The sequence below is a fragment of the Orycteropus afer genome, unplaced genomic scaffold, assembly GCF_000298275.1.
Source record: "Orycteropus afer afer isolate SDZICR_OR568_19922 unplaced genomic scaffold, OryAfe1.0 scaffold00482, whole genome shotgun sequence".
Taxonomy (NCBI): Eukaryota; Metazoa; Chordata; class Mammalia; order Tubulidentata; family Orycteropodidae; genus Orycteropus; species Orycteropus afer.
This window is the reverse complement of record NW_006922069.1, coordinates 1,324,048-1,332,592: the sequence shown is the minus strand read 5'-3', so window position 1 is coordinate 1,332,592 and position 8,545 is coordinate 1,324,048. Positions and strand designations below refer to the sequence as shown.

The 8,545-nt window shown below is 43.1% G+C and overlaps 1 non-coding gene across 1 annotated transcript; it reads right to left on the bottom strand.

The window, feature by feature from the left end:
- Nucleotides 1–7,622: 7,622 nt before the first annotated feature.
- Nucleotides 7,623–7,730, bottom strand: LOC122151488. The gene has a single exon (XR_006164172.1). It is a non-coding gene; the product is annotated as a U6 spliceosomal RNA (small nuclear RNA).
- Nucleotides 7,731–8,545: the final 815 nt, after the last annotated feature.

The window sequence follows — 8,545 nt, the reverse complement described above, 5'->3', positions numbered from 1 at the left end:
TAATATGGCCCTTCTAGCCATGCATGATCTTGTGTCTCCCACAAAATAATTGGGTGGGACTATGTAAATAGTATATAAAAAAGGGTATATAAATTATATATATTATAATAGTATATAAAAAGAGTATATAAATTGGAGGAAGGCTCATTAACAACCTGAGATATGCACACAACATAACTTTGTTTGCTGAAAGTGAGGATGATTTGGAGAACTTCCAGATGAAGATTAAAGACTACAGTCTGCAGTATGGATTACACCTCAATAATAAAGAAAACAAAAATCCTCACAACTGGACCAATAAGCAGCATCACAATGAATGGAGAAAAGATTGAAGTTGTCAAAGACTTCATATTACTTGGTTTTACAATCAACTCCAACAGAAGCAGCAATCAAGACATCAAAAGACATATTGCATTGGGCAAATCTGTTGCAAAAGACCTTTTTCAAGTGCTGAAGAGCAAAGATACCTCCTTGAAGACTAACCCACTGCCGTCAAGTCAGATCTGACTCATATTGACCCCTCCTTGGGTTTCTGAGGCAGTATCACTATGGAAGTAGATTGCCCAACCTTCTTTCCGATGAGGGACTGATGGGTTTGAACCACCAGTCTTCTCGTTCATAGTCAAATGCCTTAGGCACTATGCCACCAGACTAAAAGGTGCCTATCCCAAACCATGGTATTTTCAATCACCTCATATGCATGTGAGAGCTGGAAAATGAATAAGGAAGACCGAAGAAAAGTTGATGCTTTTGAGTTGAGGTGCTGGTGAAGAATACTGAAAGAACCATGGACTGCTAAAAGAACTAACAAATCTGTCCTGAAAGAAATACAGCTGGAATGCTCCTTGGACATGAGAATGGCCAGACTTCGTCTCACCTATTTTGGTCATGTTGTCAGAAAGGACCATTTTCTGGAGAAGGATGTCATGCTTGGTAAAGTGGAGGGTCAACGAAAGAAGGGAAGGCCCTCAATGAGATGGATTAACATGGTGGCTGTAGTGATGGGCTCAGGTATATAGTAGGGATCGTGAGGCTGGCACAGGACCTGGCAGTGCTTCATTCTATGTACATAAGGTTGCTATGAGTCAGAGACAACTCGATGGCACATAACATCAACAACAACATGTAAATAAGGTGCTCGTGGCCTACCAAGGTGATTGGACAGCTTGCTAACAATGTAATTGAGGTACATGGAACCCTGCTGGGGTGTGCCCATGCAAATAAGGTATATGGAACCTTAATGAGAGATTGGTCAGTTTTATCATCCTGCTAGGATTAAAAATGAGCTGTCCCAGAGTGAGAAAGGGGGGGGTGGGACCTCACTACTACCAAGAAACAAGACCTGGAAGTGGAGTGCATCTTTTAGACCTTGGGTCCCTGTGCTGATAACCTCTTAGGCTCAGTAGACAGAGAGCACTGAAACACTGAAGATGGTGAGAAGTGGTGGCTGGCAAGACAAAATCCAGTGGCAGAGAAACAGCAACAGCAGAACCAGGAGACCAATATGAGATGACTGAAGTGGGCTTTGCAGTCCACCAAGCAAGGTAGCTACAGTGGGTGAGCCAACCCCCAGAGAGAGCTGAGTAGGTAGCTACCTTTCTTGCTAACAGAGTGGGGTGCCACCAGACACTTACCAGGAGAGCTAAAAGATTTTCTAGCACTTGCCTAAGCAGGGCAGAGGCCAGGTTAAGGGCAAAGAAAAGAGGTTTGTCCTGAGGGGGCTAGAAGAAGACTGTCCTCAAGGGGTTGGGAGACTTTGCCTACATGCCTCATGATCCTGATCCCAAATTCTAACCTGTACTTCCCTAATAAACTCCATAATCGTACTATCTGTGAGTTCTGTGCGGGCACTGCAGTGAACCCTGCAGAGAAGTAGAGAATGCTGTGGGAGGGACAGCTGGTGTCAGAATTGGTGAGAAGGTTGTAGAGAGGGGGTCTATCTGACCTCCACCTCATAGGAATCAGCTTTGGGCTGATGGTGATCTTGATTTTCTCTACTTCTACTTGTGAAGCTAGAGGAGGTTAGATGTCACCATGCCATTTTTACAGTAGAACTGTCCCATAGGATTTCCAGGGCTGTAAACCTTTACAGAAGCAGATTGCCACATCTTTCTTCCATAGAGTGACTGGTGTGTTTGAACTGCTGACTTTTTGGTTAGCAGCCAAGTGCTGACCCAGAACTGGACCAATAAGCAACATCATGATAAACAGAAATATTGAAGTTGTCAAGGGTTTCATTTTCTTGCATCCACAATCAATACCCATGAAAGCAGCAGTCAAGAAATCGAATTATGTATTGCATTGACAAATTTGCAAAAGACCTCTTTGAAGTGTTAAAAAACAAAGATAACATTTTGAAGATTAAGGTGTCTCTGACTCAAGCCACGGTATTTTCAATTACCTCATATACATGCAAAAGATAGACAATAAATAAGGAAGACCAAAGAATTGATGTATTCAAATTAGTGTTGGCAAAGAATTATTGAATATACCATAGAGTGCCAGAGAATGAACAAATCTGTCTTGGAAGAAGTCAGCCAGAATGCTCCTTAGAAGTGAGGATGGATTTTGTATCACAGACTTGGGACATATTACCAGGAAGGACTAGTTCCTAGAGAAGGGCAGCATGCTTACTAACGTAGAGGGCCAGTGAAAAACAGGAATATCCTCAACAAGATGGGTTACACAGTGGCTGCAACAATGGACTCAAACACAACAAGAGATTGTGAGGATGGTACAGGACTATGCAATGTTTCATTCTGTTGCACATAGGGTGGCTTTGAGTTGGAGCTACTTGATGGCATCTAACAACTATAGTCTTGGAGTCCACAGGTGGGGCAAATGGTTAACCCACTCAGCTGCTAGTCAAAAGGTTGGTGGTTCAAGTCCACCCAGAGACACCACAGAAGAAGGGCCCAGCAATCTGCTTCTGAAGAATCAGCCATGGCAAACTGTGCGGAGCAGCCTACTCTGTAGAGTCTCTGTGTATTGGAATCCACTCGACAACAATTGGCTTTAGTGTAGTCTTAAATTTGAGGGACTTATTTTCCAGATTTTTTTTCTTTCTGATGGACACATCCCCAAATAGTTTTGAAACATGACTAATGGAAATTACTAAAACATAAGCACTCAACCTGCCATGCGTTGTCCTAAGTGCTTCATGTGTGTTAACTCAGTTAATCCACACCACTACCTTAGATGTAAGTATTATTATTATTAACTCCTTGTCACAGATGAGGAAGCAAGAAGTACCCCCAGGTTAAGTAATTAGCCCAGGAGACACACCCAGTAGGTTGAGCCCTAGCTACCAAGCTCTGCAGCTTTCCAATTCAATGACAAACAGCTGCCGGCAGGACGTTTTGTTTATACGCAAAGAGTTAGGTCATAGGCCAAGAAAACAAATTTAAGTTCATACAATTAGGAGAATTTTTAGCAACTGAGTTAACTTTCTACCTTTTGTAATCTGTGAAGCAACTTCAATGCGTCATAATGGATTGTGATTGAGCACATACTGTTTGCTATTTCTTTAGCTTTGGTGGTTGGAAGAACTGAGGCCATAGTTAGAATGTGTCATTGGGCTAATTTTATTCTGTAAATAATAAAAAAAACTGTTTACAATATTTTAAAACATCCCCACCCCTTTCCAGGCCTCCTTTGAGCTCCTTCTTATTGCTCCATCTGTAGAATTTTTCAGTCACTACCGACTCTAATTTTAGTTCTCATGGATGAGAAATTCTCAGATATTGATTGAATGTATATCAGTTGTGTTATCTTGTAACAGCTCTACTTACTTTTACAGGCGATCAAAGGTATGAAACTCACACAAGTGTTTTTCAAATGATAATTCATGTTTTGGTAAAATTAACCCTGACACACTGAGCTCATTTGAGGAGAAATATTAGAAACAATCACAATGGATAAGAGAGGAAGAAAGGACAAAAAGGGGGTGAAAATCAAAACATGCTGGAGACTTTGAAATGCAGATCTGGAGGTGAGGGTTGGGTACACATCAACCAACAGCAGTGGGAACATTAGTTTCCTCAATTTTCTTCATTCTTTCTCTTCTAAGCAGTTTCTTCCACATGAAACTGGGTCCTTTCTCCCCACGGATGACAAATAATCTCATTCGTGACCTAGCCCAGATGGTGGAGTACAGTGACCATCGACAGAAGGAGATCCAGTAAAAATAAAGGTCAAGATGATGAAGGCGCCTGGTGCCGCCTGGGTTGGTAATAGCCTGAGAATCTGTGTTTGAAAGGCCATAATGGAAAGAAAAGTCACATCTGCCCAGAGGGCCCAGCAAATGTTACAGTGTTTTCCTGCACCCACCTTTCTGGGTCTGCTGAATGTCACTCTCCACATTTACTCTGCATCACATAGCTGAGACAGAGCGTTCTCATTTCTCAGTAAATGACCATGAGTAAAGATAGTCATGCCTTTAACATTCAGTGAGGGAAAATAATTGCACTACCTTGGGTGGATTGCCCTTTCATGACTCAACAGCCAACTGATGAAACAAGTGGTAACACTAAGGACAGATGCTGAGACACATCAAAAACTTCTGCTTAATACTAAAGAATGAAGGAAAACCCTAGCTTGGGGCATATTTACATAACCGGATGTCAACACAGATTTCAAAACATCTTTTTGAATTACTGACAGACCATCTGCCGTGTAAATTGGTGGAAAGAGGATAAACTCGGGTTGCGGGCATGCCTGGGTTTGAGACTAATATCTGCTAATGACAGCGTGGCACCAGAGACATTAGCCTCTTTGAATCAGCTTGTTCATCTCTTAAACGTGGATAATACTTTTCTCCTCTTGGTCTTGGGAGAATTAAATGAGATAAAACAAGCAAGTTGCCTATTTAGTAGCATAGTGGCTAAAGCACTTGACTGCTAACCAGAAGGCTGGCGGTTCAAACCCACTAGCCACTCCTCGGAAGGAAGGTTGGGCAATCCTACTTCCGTAGTGATACTGCCTCGGAAACCCAAGGAGGGGTCGCTATGAGTCGGGGCCGACTCGACGGCACATAACAACAACAACAACAACTGGTGGCATAGTGCCTAAGGCATTTGACTGCTAACCAGAAGGCTGGCGGTTCAAACCCACCAGCCACTCCTTGGAAGGAAGACTGGGCAATCTACTTCCGTAGAGATTGTTGTTATGTGCCGTCAAGTCAAACCCGACTCATAGCGACCCCTCCTTGGGTTTCCGAGGCAGTATTACTACGGAAGTAGGATTGCCCAACCTTCCTTCCGAGGAGTGGCTGGTGGGTTTGAACCGCCAGCCGTCTGGTTAGCAGGCAAGTGTCTTAGCCACTATGCTACCAGAGATACTGCCTCAGAAATGCAAGGAGGGGTCGCTATGCCTCGGAGCTGACTCTACAGCAGTGTGTTTGGTTTGGTTTTGGTGTCTCCTGCTGGCTCTGTGACCTTGGACAGATTACCTAACCTCACAGTTTCTTCATCTACAAAATGGGGATAATCCATATCTTTGAAGTCTGTTGTGATGAGTTGAGTACCCACCTAGCATGTTGTTGGTCCCCGACTCATAGCGACCCCTCCTTGGGTTGCTGAGGCAGTTTCACTACAGAAGTAGATTGCCCAACCTTCCTTCCAAGGAGTGGCTGGTCGGTAGTCAGAGCTATTATTATTGTTTCTTATATTGTCCCATCCACTTCTTAATGCCTTGTTCCACCTTCAGAAAAGGATCGTGAAAACAAATAGTTCCATAAAGAATAGCAGTTACTTAAACTCAGTATGTAAAAAATGTAGGCTTGCATATGTGTCAGCTACTTCTCAGAGAAGAAAATGCTATCTTCAAGTGAATTTCCTGCTTAATGTGAGGATGAATAGCAAACAATATGTTCCATTTATCTCCAGGGAGTGCTCGTCACCCTACTGACATTATCTTCACAACATCCTGGGAAAGAGGAGATGATGGGTGATTTAATCACAGTCTTCAAGAAGATGTACCCATTAGGTCAGGATGGTGATCAATTTTTCTACTGCAACTAAAGACAAAGAGCAGTGAGCCTGAGTTACAGGCAAGATTTGGGTTAAGCTCATAGATGCACATCTTTTTTAATTGTGATTTGGGTGAAAGTTTACAGAGCAAATTCATTTTCCATACAGCAGTTCATACACATTTTGTTTCTTGACGTTGACTATAATCCTCACACAACGTAACAGCTCTCTTCCCACTTTCTCTTTGTGGTTACCTTTTTCCTGTGTCCTTTCCAAAGCATTCTTGCCCTCTGAGCTATTTCCCTGTGGAAATGCTGCCCTTCTGATCTTCCATGGTTGATTGTTCTAAGGGGTGTGCCTACCTGATGTAATTGTTCACCGTATAGGCCTGTCGTAGACATATATCTTGAAATGATTTTCATCCAGACAGTATCTCATTTCAAGGTACTGAATTATGTGGCTAGTATTTACTGTTTTACAATGGCAATCACACACACACACACACACACACACAACACACACAATTCTTTACAGTATCTAAGCCGCTTGGCTTAACACCTGGATGATTCCTTTGGGCAGGGCTTCCTCTGAAACTACTCCAGCCAATTTTCATGCTGGGTTATTTGGCAGTTTCCTAGGGGCATTCTGAAAAGGCTCAAAATGGGCATGTTATCCCATAGCTGACTGAGCTTTGAGTGGCTAACCCAGACCTAGCCCGAAGGTTAAATAATGGAATGGGGTTGTTTAGTTCCCTAGGCATGTTAGGGGTGTTCACTAAGCTTAGCCTGAGTGCACATGCCCTTGGGGCAGACACAGGACTTTCAAAACCTTGTACTCTTGGGATGATGTCATATATTGCTACAACCTCCTCAAGCAGTTGATAGTGGCTGTCCAACTACCACCTCTTTCCTGTGGTTGCTATAGTGATATAAATAGCATGGTTGCCAGCAGCAGGAGCAAATCGGAGGTATGAAGGTTGGCATAAGCTACAAGCACCAGAGAACCCCCAAATTCTTCTCCAGCTAACGTCTAGCAGGAGGCTGAAGGACAGGTGGAACTCCATGTTGGTAGAAACACTAATCACCTTCCAAGCTCCTGAGGATGGCCTGCTGATTCCCTCCTAACAGGTCTATTTTTTAGGACAATGATTCCCAAACTTTAATATGCCTATGAGTCTCCTGGCTATCTTCTTAAAACACAGATTTTTATTTCTGGGGGAGGGATCTGACAGTCTGCATTTCTAAAAGGTCCCAAGTCATGCTGATGCTGCAGTCTACGAATAGCGTCCTGAGTAGCAAAGTCTTTAGCCCTGGTTGCATGTATTATAGCCCCTTAATTAGTAGCGGCTTAAGCCAAACAAGTTTATATTTCCTTCATGTAACCCTTCTCAGAGGCACAGTATCTTTCTATCCTATAGCTGCACCATGGCTGACTTATTAGTCTGCAGTTTGCACTGGACTCATTTTTTTTTTAAAGTTTTTATTGTGATTCCCCATGATGTAACAGCTCTCTTCCTACTTCCTCCCCGTTACCTCTTCCCTTCCAAGGACTCCCACCACCCGCCAGCTGTCTTCCTGTGCAAACACTGCCCTTCTTTCTGTTCTTCCATGATTGATTGCTCCAAGGAGTGTACCTGCCTGATGAAAATGTTAAAAAAATATGGAATGCTTTACGAATTTACGTGTCATCCTTGCATAGGGGCCCTGCTAATCTTCTCTGTGTTATTCCAATTTTAGGCTGCCAAAGTGAGTACTGAACTCATTTCTGTATCTGCAATATAACCTGCAGGAATAGGGAAAGGAGATGGAATGTCCCTCTCTTTAAGATCCAGATATTGCACATTCCACTTCCATTCCCATTCCTTTGGCTACAATTTAGTCACATGGCTACATCTAGCCTCAAGCAAGGCTGAGAAATGTATTTTGTTCTGCGTTCCCAGGTGCGCAACTAAAAATTCTATTACTAAGGAATAGTTGTTAGAGAAGACTAACCATCTCTATCACAGTCGGGGATAATAATTTCAGTGAATAATAATAATAATAATAATAACCCACTACCATCAAGTCAAATTCAACTCAGAGTGACCCCAACTGGGTTTCTGAGGCTGTAAATCTTTACAGAAGTAGATCGCCCCATCTTCCTTCTGCAGACTGGCTGGTGGGTTTGAACCACTGACCTTCTGCTTAGCAGCCAAATGCCTTATCCACTATGGCACCAGAGCTCCAAATGTTATTGAATATATACCATCTACTGGGCCCAAGGAGCTCTGGTAGCACAGTGCCTAAGGCACTTGACTGCTAACCAGATGGCTGGAGGTTCAAACCCACCAGCCACTCCTCGGAAGGAAGATTGGGCAATCTACTCCCATAGTGATACTGCCTCGGAAACCCAAGGAGGGGTCGCTATGAGTTGGGTTCGATTTGATGGCAAACAACAAGAACAACAACTGGGCCCTACACCTTAAATGGATTACTTCATTCAATCTTCATGCACACAAAAGTCAAAGACAGGTGGTTGGCACTACTTACTCCCATTAATGGGTAAAGCAGCTGAGACTTGTTGTTGTTGTTGTTGTT